The sequence below is a fragment of the Callithrix jacchus genome, chromosome 20, assembly GCF_049354715.1.
Source record: "Callithrix jacchus isolate 240 chromosome 20, calJac240_pri, whole genome shotgun sequence".
Lineage (NCBI taxonomy): Eukaryota > Metazoa > Chordata > Mammalia > Primates > Cebidae > Callithrix > Callithrix jacchus.
In genome coordinates this window covers 16,020,614-16,035,329 of record NC_133521.1, presented here as the reverse complement: position 1 = coordinate 16,035,329, position 14,716 = coordinate 16,020,614, and the positions used below count along the sequence as shown (strand labels likewise).

General features: G+C 39.1%; 1 long non-coding RNA gene across 1 annotated transcript in view; it reads right to left on the bottom strand.

Moving 5' to 3' along the window:
* Nucleotides 1-14,716, bottom strand: part of LOC108589328 (uncharacterized) — a 43,457-nt gene that overhangs the window by 25,224 nt on the left and 3,517 nt on the right. The window contains exon 2 of the long non-coding RNA XR_008478219.2: nt 9,154-9,255. This is a non-coding gene — a long non-coding RNA (uncharacterized LOC108589328). The remainder of the gene's footprint in view (nt 1-9,153; nt 9,256-14,716) is intronic.

Here is a 14,716-nt window from a genome sequence, read left to right as displayed (position 1 = left end):
CTCTTAGGTATATCATATGTCATCATAAAGACTTATATGTGAATGTTCATAACAGCCTTATTTCTTCTTAAGACAGTTTTGCTCTTGTTGACCAGGCTGGAGTAGAGTGGTGCAATCTTGGCTCACTGAAACCTCCTTCTCCCAGGTTTAAGTGATTCTCCTGCCTCAGCCTCCCAGTTGTGATTACAGGCAGCCACCACTATGCCTGGCTAATTTTTGTATTTTTAGTAGAGACAGGGTTTCACCATGTTGGCCAGGCTGGTCTCGATCTCCTGACCCCAGGTGATCCACCTGCCTTGGCCTCCCAAAGTGCTGGGATTACAGGCATGAGCATGGCACCTGGCCAGTTTCTAGATTTTGTTCCATCAGCTTATACCAACTGTATTAAATTTTGTGCCAATATTAACTGTATTAAATTTTGATATTTGACAACCAACAGAATGGGAAAAAATTTTTGCAATTTACCCATCTGACATAGGGCTAATATCCAGAATCCACAAAAAACTTAAACAAATTTACAAGAAAAAAACAACCCCATCAAAAAGTGGGTGAATGATATGAACGGATACTTTTTTTAAAAAAAAGACATTTATGCAGCCAAAAACATATGAAAAAATGCTCATCATCACTGGTCATTAGAGAAATGCAAATCAAAACCACATTGAGATACCATCTCACACCAGTTAGAATGGTGATCATTAAAAAATCTGGAGACAACAGATGCCGGAGAGGAAGTGGAGAAATAGGAACACTTTTACACTGTTGGTGGGAGTATAAATTAGTTCAACCATTGTGGAAGACAGTGTGGTGATTCCTCAAGGATCTAGAAATAGAAATACCATTTAACCCAGCAATCCCATTACTGGGTATATACCCAAAAGATTATAAATCCTTCTATTATAAAGACACATGCACATGTGTGTTCAATGCAGCACTGTTTACAATAGCAAAGACTTGGAACGAACCCAAATGCCCATAAATGATAAACTGGATAAAGAAAATGTGGCACATATACACCATGGAATACTATGCAGCCATAAAAAGGATGAGTTCGTGTCCTTTGCAGGGTCATGGATGAAGCTGGAAACCATCATTCTCAGCAAACTGACACAGAACAGAAAACGAAACACTGCATGTTCTCACTCATAAGTGGTTGTAAAGCAATGAGAACACATGGACACAGGGAGGGGAACATCACACACCAGGGCCTGCTGGGGGATGGGAGAGCTGGGGGAGGAATAGCAGGGGGTGGGGGCTTTGTGGAGGGATAACATTAAGAGAAATACCTAATGTAGATGAGAAGAATGGATGCAGTAAACCACCGTGGCATGTGTGTACCTATGTAACAATCCTGCATGATCTGCACATGTACCCCAGAACCTAAAGTATAAAAAAAAAATTATATTTGAAAGTGTAAGTCTCCAGTTTTGATAAGCATCTTGAAAACTGTCTGAGCTATTCCAGGTCCTTGCATTTACATATAAAATGTAGAATCATCCCATCAATTTTCAACAAAAATCCCATAGAGAATTCAATTGGAATTGCATTAAATTTATAGATCAAATTGTTAACATCTTAATACTTACTCTGTCACTCTAAGCACGTAGCATAGTCTTCCATTTATTTACAGTTTCTTTAATCTCTCTCAGCAATATTTTGTAGTTTTCAGTGGAGAAATCTTACAAAACTTTCATTAGTTTTTTTCTAGGAATTTGATATTTTGGTTCTATTTGTAAGTGGTATCTTTTTAATATTTCATTTTCAAACAATGAAATGAAGGCAGAAATAAAGAAGTTCTTTGAAACCAATGAGAACGAAGACACAACATGCCAGAATCTCTGGGACACATTTAAAGCAGTCTCTAGAGGAAAGTATATAGCAATAAGTGCCCATATGAGGAGAATGGAGAGATCCAAAATTGACACCCTATCGTCAAAATTGAAAGAGCTAGAGGAGCAAGATCAAAAAAACTCAAAACCCAGCAGAAGACAAGAAATAACTAAGATCAGAGCTGAACTGAAGGAGATTTAGACACGAAAAACCCTTCAAAAAATCAATAAATCCAAGAGCTGGTTTTTTGAAAAGATCAACAAAATAGACCACTAGCCAGACTGATTAAAAAGAAAAGAGAGAACAACCAAATAGATGCAATAAAAAATGATAAAGGGGAAATCACCACAGATTCCACAGAAATTCAAACCATCATCAGAGAATATTACAAACAACTCTATGCACATAAACTAGTAAACCTGGAAGAAATGGATAAATTCCTGGACTCCTGTGTCCTCCCAAGCCTAAACCAGGAGGAGGCTGAAACTATGAATAGACCAATAACAAGGTCAGAAGTCGAGGCAGCAATTAAGAGCCTACCACACAAAAAAATCCCAGGTCCAGACGGGTTCACAGCCGAATTCTACCAGACACACAAAGAGGAGCTGGTACCATTCCTTCTAAAACTATTCCAAATAATCCAAAAAGAGGGAATCCTTCCCAAATCATTTTATGAGACCAACATCATCCTGATACCAAAACCCGGCAGAGACCCAACAAGCAAAGAAAACTTCAGGCCAATATCCATGATGAACATAGATGCAAAAATCTGCAATAAAATATTGGCAAGCCGATTGCAACAGCAAATCAAAAAACTTATTCATCATGATCAAGTAGGATTCATCCCGGGGATGCAAGGCTGGTTCAACATACGCAAGTCTATAAACATAATTCACCACATAAACAGAACCAAAAACAAAAACCACATGATTATCTCAGTTAACGCAGAGAAGGCATTTGACAAAATTCAACAGCCCTTTATGCTAGAAACCCTCAATAAACTCGGTATCGATGGAACATATCTCAAAGTAATAAAAGCTATTTATGACAAACCAACAGCCAATATCATACTGAATGGGCAAAAACTGGAAGCATTCCCTTTGAAATCCGGCAGTAGACAAGGATGGCCTCTTTCACCACTCCTATTCAATATAGTACTGGAAGTTCTAGCCAGAGCAATCAGGCAAAAAAAATAAATAAAGGGTATTCAAATAGGAAAGGTGGAAGCCAAATTGTCTCTATTTGCGGACGACATGATAGTATACCTAGAAGACCCCATCGCCTCAGCCCAAAAACTCTTGAAACTGATAAGCAACTTCAGCAAAGTCTCAGGATATAAAATCAATGTGCAAAAATTACAAGCATTCGTCTACACCAATAACAGACTTAAAGCCAAATCAAGAACGAACTGCCATTCACAATTGCTACAAAAAGAATAAAATACCTTGGAATACAACTCACAAGGAACGTAAGGGACCTCTTCAAGGAGAACTACAAACCACTGCTCAACAAAATCATACAGGACATAAACAGATGGAGAAACATTCCATGTTCATGGTTAGGAAGAATTAATATCATGAAAATGGCTATACTGCCCAAAGTAATTTACAGAATCAACGCTATCCCCATCAAGCTACCATTGACTTTCTTCACAGAACTGGAAAAAACCACCATGAACTTCATATGGAACCAAAAGAGAGCCCGCATAGCCAAGTCAATTGTAAGCAAAAAGAACACAGCGGGGGGCATCACACTACCGGATTTCAAACTATACTACAAGGCTACAGTAATCAAAACAGCATGGTACTGGTACCAAAACAGAGATATAGACCAATGGAACAAAACAGAGGCACCGGAGGCAACACAACATATCTACGACTATACAATCTTTGATAAACCTGACAAAAACAAGCAATGGGGAAAAGATTCCCTGTTTAACAAATGGTGTTGGGAAAACTGGCTAGCCATGTGCAGAAAGCAGAAACTGGACCCCTTCCTGACACCTTACACTAAAATTAACTCCAGATGGATTAAAGACTTAAACATAAGACCTGGCACCATAAAAACCCTAGAAGGAAATCTAGGCAAAACTATCCAGGACATAGGAGTAGGCAAGGACTTCATGAACAAAACACCAAAAGCATTGGCAACAAAAGCCAAAATAGACAAATGGGACCTAATGAAACTCCACAGCTTCTGCACGGCAAAAGAAACAGTCACTAGAGTGAATTGGCAACCAACAGAATGGGAAAAAATGTTTGCAGTTTACCCATCTGACAAAGGGCTGATATCCAGAATTTACAAAGAACTCAAACAGATTTACAGGAAAAAAACAAACAAGCCCATTCAAAAGTGGGCAAAGGACATGAACAGACACTTTATGAAGGAAGACATATATGAGGCCAACAATCATATGAAAAAATGCTCATCATCACTGGTCATCAGAGAGATGCAAATCAAAACCACATTGAGATACCATCTCACGCCAGTTAGAATGGTGATCATTAAAAAATCTGGAGACAACAGATGCTGGAGAGAATGTGGAGAAAAAGGAACACTTTTACACTGTTGGTGGGAGTGTAAATTAGTTCAACCATTGTGGAAGACAGTGTGGTGATTCCTCAAGGCCTTAGAAATAGAAATTCCATTTGACCCAGCAATCCCATTACTGGATATATATCCAAAGGACTATAAATCGTTCTACTATAAGGACACATGTACACGAATGTTCATTGCAGCACTGTTTACAATAGCAAAGACCTGGAATCAACCCAAATGCCCATTGATGATAGACTGGATTGGAAAAATGTGGCACATATACACCATGGAATATTATGCAGCAATCAGAAATGATGAGTCTGTGTCATTTGTAGGGACATGGATGAATCTGGAGAACATCATCCTCAGCAAACTGACACAAGAACAGAAAATGAAACACCGTGTATTCTCACTCATAGGCGGGTGATGAAAAATGAGAACACATGGACACAGGGAGGGGAGTACTAAACACTGGTGTCTATTGGGGGGAAAAGGGGAGGGCCAGTGGGAGGGGGAGGTGGGGAGGGATAGCCTGGGGAGAAATGCCAAATGTGGGTGAAGGGGAGAAAGGAAGCAAAACACACTGCCATGTATGTACCTACGCAACTGTCTTGCATGTTCTGCTCATGTACCCCAAAACCCAAAATGCAATAAAAAATTAAAAAAAAAAATTTCATTTTCTAATTGTTGCAGTTACATAAAAAATATAATCAATATTTTGCATATTGATTTATATCCATTGAACAATTTAAATTCATGCATTAATATTAACCATTTGATTGTGGTTATCTATACTCATAATTATGTCATTTACAAATAATGACTAACTTTTTTCTTTCCAATTTTTTACCTCATAATTCTTTTTCTTACCTTATTGCACTGGTGACACCTTCCAGTATGACGCTGAATAGAAGTGATTAGAGTGAACATCCCTATCCAGTTCCCAACCCCAGAGGGAAAGTGATCAATTTCAAGATTAAGTGATATTAGCTGAGATAGTTTTGTAAATACCCTTCTTTAGGATAAGAAAGAAAGAAATTGAAACTGGTTATGGAGGCATACACCTGTAGTCCCAGCTACTCTGGAGGCTGGGGCAGGAGGATCCCTTGAGACCAGGAGTTCAAGACTATAGTGTATACCATGATTGCATCTGGGAATAGCCACGGCACTCTAGCCTGGGCAACATAGCAAGATCCTGTCTTGGATCTTGCTATCCAAGATAGCAAGGAAGGAAGGAAGGAGGGAGAGAGTGGGGAAGGAGCTGGTTTTCTATTCTCTGTGTAAGTTGTGTTATTAGGTACATATATATTTATAATTGTATCTTCTTAAAGAATTGACTGTTTTGTCATTATGAAATGTCCCTCTTTGTCTATGGTAATATTTCTGTGTTAAATAATCTTATCTGACTAACAATACAGCCACACCAGCTTTCTTATGGTTAATATCTGCATAATATATCTTTTTAGAATTCTTTTACTGCCAGTGATTGCATATCTTATATTTAAAGCATGCTTCTTGGAGAACGATCCAAGATGGCCGATCGCTAACATCCCAGGATTGCAGCTCTCAGGGAAGGTGCGGAGAACTAGAGGACGCCACACTTTCAGAAAAATTCTGGTCGCTCACGGAGCAGAAGATCCCCCAGTGGTGGAAACACACGAGTCGCCAGCGCGACTCTCGTGGTCGGCGCAGCGGTTCCGCCGGCAACTAGGCGCGTTAGCACTCGGCGCAGAGTAAACAAGACCGGTTCCCCTTCTAACCGAGGTTTGGAGCCCCGGGAAGGCAGAGTCGCCTACTACGGAAACAAGAAGGAAGCCCGACAGGAGAATCCTGGGCAGAAAAGCACCATCAGTTTTAACGCCGCTGCTCTGGCCCTGGGAACTAACAACCTGGACGTCCACTCAAGAGACCTAATCTGAAAGTTGGTAATTTCAAAGACGACAGGAGGATAAATTTACAATGACGGGAAGAAACCAGCGTAAGAAAGCTGAGAATACTCAAAGTCAGAACGCCTCTCCCTCTAAAGATGATCACAGTTCCACATCAACAATGGAACAAGGCTTGATGGAGAACGAGCGCCTCCTGATGACAGAATCACTCTTCAAGGAATGGATAATAACAAACTTCGGTGAGTTAAAAGAACATGTTGTAGCCCAACGTAAAGAAACTAGGAACTTTGAAAAAAGGTTTGATGAAATCCTATTGCGAATAGACAACTTAGAGAGGAGTATGAGTGAATTAATGGAACTGAAGAATACAATACAGGAACTCCGAGAAGTATGCACAGGTTTAAACACTCGAATTGTTCAAGCAGAAGAAGGGATATCAGAGGTCAAAGTCCAACTTAATGAAATAAAACGTGAAGAAAAGATTAGAGAAAAAAGGATAAAAAGGAATGAGCAAAGTCTCCAAGAAATGTGGGACTATGTGAAAAGACCAAATTTACGTTTGATAGGTGTACCTGAATGCGACGGAGAGAATGAATCCAAGCTGGAAAATACCCTTCAGGATATTATTCAGGAAAATTTTCCTAAACTAGCAAAGCAGGTCAACATTCAACCCCAGGTAATACAGAGAACACCACAGAGATATTCCTCAAGAAGAGCAACCCCAAGGCACATAATCGTTAGATTCACCAGGGTTGAAACGAAGGAGAGGATACTAAGGGCAGCCAGAGAGAAAGGTCAGATTACCCACAAAGGCAAGCCTATCAGACTTACAGCAGATCTCTCGGCAGAAACTCTACAGGCCAGAAGAGAGTGGGGGCCAATATTCAACATCCTCAAAGAACAGAACCTTCAGCCCAGAATTTCATATCCAGCCAAACTAAGCTTCACAACTGAAGGAAAAATAAAATCTTTTATGAACAAGCAAGAACTCAGCAATTTTATTACCACCAGGCCTGCTTTACAAGAGCTTCTGAAAGAAGCATTACACACAGAAAGAAACAACCAGTATTAGCCTTTCTAAAAATACACCAAAAAGTAAAGAGCACCAACATAAAGAAGAATTTACACCAACGAATGGATAAAACAGCCAGTCAACATCAAATGGCAGTAACCCTAAATTTAAATTGACTGAATTCCCAATCAAAAAACACAGCCAAAACCCAACGGCATGTTACATCCAGACCTGTTTCACATGCAAGGATACACAAAGACTCAAAACAAAGGGATGGAGAAAGATTTACCAACCAAATGGAGAGCAAAAATAAATAATAAATAAATAAAAAGCAGGAGTAGCAATTCTTGTATCGGATAAAATAGATTTTAAAGCAACAAAGGTATAGTGGTAAAAGGATCAATGCAACAACAAGAGCTAAGGATCCTAACACCCAGATAGGAGACTTAGATTCAATGAGACAGAAAATTAATAAGGATATCAAGGACTCGAACTCAGATCCAGAACAAGTAAACTTAATAAATATTTATAGAGCTCCCCACTTCAAATACACAAAATATACATTCTTGTCAATACCACATCACACCTACCCATTAGTTTAAATGAAACATTGATTGGCCATTATTAATACCCAATTTTTTTCAAAATAAAGCAATATTTCCATTTACTCTCCCTCTTTCTCTCCTCTTTCTTCCTCTCCTTTACTTACTTTTTTTTCTTTCCTTCTCTCAAAAAAAAAGAAATAAAAAAAAAAAATAAATAAAGCATGCTTCTTATTTTTCAAATTAAAAAAAATAGTTGAATATTATTTTGTTTTAATCTATTCTGCCAATCCAGTCTTCTAATTGCATATTTAGTGCATTTACACTTAATGTAATTGTTGGTATAATTGAGTTTAAGTCTATTATCTTGCTGTATGTTCTGTTTTACCCCATTTGTTCTTTGTTCCTTTGTTCTTCCTCTCCTTTGTTCCTTTGTTCTTCTTTTAGTTTAATCAAGTGTTTTAAATCTATTTTATCTCTCTCTTAGCTCTTTAGTTAAACCTATTTTTAGATGTTCTTTTAGTAGTTATTCTAGATCGCTATGTGCATGTTTAATTTATTCTTTTCCGTTTTTAGTTTCCAGACATCCTCTGAAAGTTTAATTTATTACACTCTACAGATGTTCCTCAACTTACCATGGGGTTATATCCCAATATGTCCATTGTAAGTCGAAAATATTGTTAAGTTGAAAATGCATTTAATCATCCCAATGAACTCATTGTAAAGTTGAAAAATTGTAAGTCAAACCACTGTAATCACGGACTGTCTGTGCTTTGGATTAGTATTTCACCACGTCTTATAATGTCTTAGACCTTCTGTGTTGCCATGAAGGAACATCGGAGGCTGGGTAATTTATAATGAAAAGAGGTTATTTGGCTCACAGTTCTGCAGGCTCTCCAAGAAGCATGGTGCTATCATTTGCTTCTAATGAGGACCTCAGTCTGTTTCCACACACTGCAGAAGGTAAATCTAGGTTAGCATGTGTAGAATCACATGGTGAGAGGAAGCAAGAACAAGAAGAGGGAGGTGTCATGCTCTTTTTAACAACCAGCTATCACAGGAGCTAATAAGAGCTCCCTACTCCCAAGAGGGCATTACTCTATTCATGAGGGATCCCCGAACCATGATCATATTACCTCCCATTAGGCCCCACCTCCAAAATTGGGGATCAAATTTCCACATGAAGTTTAGGGGAACAAACATCTAAATTCTAGTAAACAATATAATTCCATGCCCCCATTATGCTACTGTTATCATAGAATTTTACTTTTATTGTGTTATAATTATCACAATTATTATTGATTTAAACATATAATTTAGTCTTAGATGATTTTACATTTACCTTTACCAGTGCTCTTCATTTCTTCTTACGGACCTGTGTTTCTCTTTAAGATCATTTCCTTCAGTGTGGAGAATGTCCTTTAGTATTCCTTGTGATGTGAATCTGCTGGAAATGAATTAATTCTTATTTGTGTGACAATATGTTTATCTTCTTCAGCTATCAAATGTTTGAAGACTTTTGTCTCAGTAAAATTCTAGGCTGTAATTTGTTTTTCAGTATTTGAAAGATGTTATTCCATTGTTTTTTGATTTCCATTGTTGCTGTTGAAGAGTAAGCTGTAATTTTTCTTATTCGTTCCTGTGAATGTAATGTGCTTTCTCCCTTTAGCTGCTTATAAGGTTTTTTTGGTTGTCTTAGGTTTTCAGCAGCTTGCCAATACCTAGGTATTTCTTTCTCTCTTTCTCTCTCTCTCTCAAATCTGCTTGAGGTTTACTGGGTTTCTTGGATCAGTAGGTTAATATTTTTAATCAATTTTGGAAAATTCTCAGTGTCTTTTCAAACATTTTTTATGCCTTTTTCTCTTTATTCTCTCCTCATGGAACTCAAACTACAGATATGTTAGATATTTTTCACACGTCTCTCGCACATTGTTCTTATTGTTTTTTTATTTGTACTTTAGTTTTCAAAATTTCTATTGACGTGTTTTAGAACAGCAGTCCCCAACCTTTTTGGCACCAGGGAATAGTTTTGTGGAAGACAATTTTTCCATGAACTGGGGGCAATGGGGGCAGGGGTTGATGGTTTCAGAATGATTCAAGCTCATTACATGATGAGGGATGAGAAAGCAATTCAATTACATATTTTTCCATATGGCTGTTCGGTTATCCCAATACCTTATTAGCAAATCCTTTGCTCCATTTTTTCTTATTGGTTATTCTTAAAAGCTTTTGATTTCTGTATATTATTTTTATATATTGATACTTTATTAAGTTCTCTATAGAAATTTCCTATTTTTTCTGTTCAGTTTTCAAGTTATATAATTACATCATCTGCAAATAAGTTTTACCTTTTCTTTTCCGATTCTTATGACTCTAATTGCTTTTTCTTCTGTAACTGAATTGGCTGACACCTCAAATCCAATCAATATCTAATCATGATAAACATTTGTGTCATTGCAAACTAGAAGTAGAAAGTAACTCCTTCTTTTGACCAAAAGTTATATAACAGAAATTCAAAGGAAACATTATAGTTAGTAGGGAAACCTTAGAAGCATTTCATTAAAAGGAATAAGGCAAAGATGCCAACCATTACCCCTAATGTTTAACATAGTCCTGAGGATCCTGGTCAATACAATAAAGACACCAAGTAAGAGGTATGAGCATTCAGAGAAAAGGTATGTGCAGCCAGGTACAGTGGCTCATGCCTGTAATCCCAGCACTTTGGGAGGCCGAGGTGGGCAGATCACCTGAGGTCAGGAGTTTGGGACCAGCTTGGCCAAGATGGTGAAACCTTGTCTCTACTAAAAATACAAAAATTAGCCGGGTGTGGTGGTGCATGCATGTAGTCCCAGCTACACAGGAGGCTAAGACAGGAGAATTGCTTGAACCTGGGAGGCAGAGGCTGCAGTGAGCCAAGATCTCACCACCGCACTCTAGCCTGGGCGACAGAGCAAGACTCCATCTCAAAAAGAAAAAAAAAAAGCATAAAGACAGATAATGACCTTAATAAGAAATGGAGAGATAGTACATATTTTTCTTAGGGACAACAATATTATGAAGATGTGAATTCTTCCTAAACTAATTTATAATTACAATGCAATCACAATTAAAACTAATTAAATATTTTTGAGAAAGTCAGCAAACTTACTGTAAATTCTAAATCGAAGCATAAGGTCTGTGAATAGTAGCCAAATTAGACTTGAGAAAAAAGAGAGAGATTCCCCTGTCAGATAGTAAGACATGCTACAGGCTAGATGTGGTGGGTCATGCCTGTAATCCCAGCACTTCAGGAGGGATTACAAAAAAAAAGTACACTACAAAACAGTACTAATAAAAATCTGTTTTTTGGTTTTTTTTTTCTTGAGATGGAGTCTCACTCTTTCGCCCAGGCTGAAGAGCAGTGGCGCAATCTTGGCTCACTGCAACATCTGCCTCCCAGGTTCAAGCAATCAAGCTATTCTCTTGCCTCAGCCTCTCAAGTAGCTGGGATTACAGGCAGGCATCACCATGCCTGGCTAATTTTTTTGGCATTTTTAGGAGAGATGGGTTTTCACCATGATGGCCAGGCTGGTCTTGAACTCCTGACCTCGTGATTTGCCCACCTTGGCCTCCCAAAGTACTGGGATTACAGGCATGAGCCACCGTGCCCAGCCAAATCTGGGTTTTATTGGCATAAGGACTTTCAAATAGACCAGTGGGTGAGAAAAGAGTTCAGGAATAGATATATTGTGTATATGGAAACTTAATATAAAATAAAGGTAGTTTCATAAACCATTCAGGAAATAAAAGTTTACATTTGACATTAACGAAACTGGCTTACTATAAGGAGAAAAATAAAACTGATTTCCTACCCATGCCACATGCAAAGTCTATCTTTGGGAGGACTGAAACATAAATGTGTAATATAAATACATGCAGTTAATGAATATACAAAGGGTGGGTAATAACTTCTTTAAACCTGTAAGCACAAACCATAACACAAAAAAGAAAGGAAATAATTAAATAAAAATGAAGGCTGGGCATGGTGGCTCAAGCCTGTAATCCCAGCACTTTGGGAGGCTGAGGTGGGTGGATCACAAGGTCAAGAGACGGAGACCATCCTGGCCAACGTGGTGAAACCCCATCTCTACTAAAAATACAAAAATTAGGTGGGTATGGTGGTGCGTGCCTGTAATCCCCGCTACTCAAGAGGCTGAGGCAGGAGAATCGATTGAACCTGGGAGACAGAAGTTGCAGTGAGCCGAGATTGCATCACTGCACTCCAGCCTAGTGACAGAGTGAGATCTGCCTCAAAAAAATAAATAAAGTTTAAAAAATAAAGTTCAATGTTCAATGAAGACATTGATAGATAAAATTAACAACTGACAGACTGGGAAAAGATGTTTGCAGTGCCTAAAACCAACGAGGGATTATTAATACCTAGACATACTATTTACTATTGCAAATCAATAAGAAAGAGAAAGGTACCTTAATAGAGACTTGGGCAAAGGATACCAAAAGGCAATTTTAGAATAAAGAATGGCCAGGTGCTGTGGCTCACACCTGTAATCCCAGCACTTTGGGAGGCTGAGGCGGGCAGATCACTTGATGTCAGGAGTTCGAGACCAGTCTGGCAAATATGCTGAAACCCCGTCTCTACTAAAAAATACAAAAATTAGCTGGGCGTGGTTGGTGGGTGCCTGTAATCTCAGCTACTTGGGAGGCTGAGGCAGCAGAATCACTTGAACCTCGGAGGCAGAGGTTGCAGTGAGCTGAGATTGTGCCATTGCACTCTAGCCTGGATGAAAGAGCAAGACTCCATCTCCAAAAAAAAATAAATAAATAAAATAAAGAAGCCTAAATGCCTATGAGGAGGTAAGCCAGCATATTAGTAATCAGACACATGATAAATAAAATGAGTTATCATTGTATACCTATCAGACTGACAAAGTTCAGAAAGTAAAATAACATCCATTGTTGGTGGTTAGATGTGGCTACAGAGATCCTTATGCACTGCTGATATGAGTGTAAATGGGTACACTATTTTGGAGAGCCATTTAGTCACATTACATATTGTGTATGCATGGATTGAACAGCTAGAAATTCTGTTACTGCATGTGTATGCAAAAGAAATTCTCAGCAGGGCGTGGTGGCTCACATCTGAAATTCAAGCACTTTGGGAGGCCGAGATGGGCAGATTACCTGAGGTCAGGAGTTCGACAACAGCCTGACTAACGTGGCGAAACCCCATCTCTACTAAAAATACAAAATTAGCTGGGTGTGGTGGCACACGTCTGCAATCCCAGCTACTCAGGAGGCTGAGAGGCAGGAGAATCACTTGAATCCGGAAGGCAGAGGTTGCAGTGAGCCAAGATGGTGCCATTGCACTCCAGCCTGGGCAACAAGACCAAAACTCCATCTCAAAAAAAAGAAAAAGAAAAGAAAAATTCTTACATAGGTCCTTAAAGGGACAGGTATAATGATGTCCATTACTGTAGGCATAGACAAATAAAATGTGGTTGGGACATACCTGGAAACTGAGCAGAAGTTACAAGCAATGGACTAGAAGCACACTGGTACAATGGATGGATCTTAGAGCTAAAGAATGTGCTCAGTATGTGTCTATTGTATCTTTATTTTTATTTTATTTTACTTTTTTGAGAAAGAGTCTTGCTCTGTCCCCCAGGCTGGAGTGCAGTGGCACAATCTCCACTCACTGCAACCTCTGCTTCTCAGGTTCAAGAGATTCTCCTGCCTCAGCCTCCCAAGTAGCTGGGACTACTGGTGCCCGCTACCATGCCCAGCTAATTTTTGTATTTGTAGTAGAGACGGGGTTTCACCATATTGGCCAGGCTGGTCTTGAACTCCTGACCTCGTGATCAACCTGTCTCGGCCTCCCAAAGTGCTGGGATTACAGGTGTGAGCCACCTCACCCGGCCTATTGTATCTTTAAATATATTAATATTAGAGATGGGCTGGAGTGCAGTGGCTATTCACCATCTTCATCATAGGAGCACTGCAGCCTCCACCTCTTAGGTTCACGGGATCCTCCCGGTTCAGCCTCCCCAGTAGCTAGGACTACAGGTGAGCGCTATGCCTGGCTTTTTTTTTTTTTTTCTTTTTTGAAATGGAGTCTCACTCTTGCCCAGGCTGAAGTGCAGTGGAAAGATCTCAGCTCACTGCAATCTCCACTTCCCAGGTTCAACTGATTCTCCTGCCTCTGCCTCCCAAGTAGCTGGGACTACAGATGTCAACCACCACACCTGGCTATTTTTTTTTTTTTTTTTGTATTTTTAGTAGAGGTGGGGTTTCACCATGTTGACCAGGCTGGTTTTGAACTCCTAAATTCAAATGATCCACCCACCTTGACCTTCCAAAGCACTGGGACTGCAGGTGTAAATCACTGTGCCCAACTGGCTTTTTTTTTTCCTTTGTAAAATATGTGTGGCTTATTTTTATTTTATCTTACTTTTCTGAGACAAGTCCTACTATGTTACCAGGCTGGTCTCGATCTCCCGTGCTCAGGTGATCCTCCTGCCTCAGCCTCCCAAGTAGCTGAGACTTACAGGTGCTGCCATGGCACCTGGCTGTGTCTGTCTTAAAACAAAACTTGTATGGATGTCTGTATATGTTCTTAAAGAATGAATGAGGAAGGGGAATAAATTAAGTCTAATGGGTGGGTGAGGATGGCAAGAGAGGAAGACATGAACAGACAATACACAAAAGTATACAATTACTTCTGAATGATGGCATTATGAGTGATTGTAATGTGATTGTACAGTTTCCTCAATTAACTTAATATTATGTTACATTAATTAGAAAGAAAAGTAAACTCACATAAAGTAATCAGACTCAGAACCTTTCTGAAGGGGATCAGTGACTACCTTTATTTTCCCGATTATTGTTTATTTGGTTTTCTACTCCTA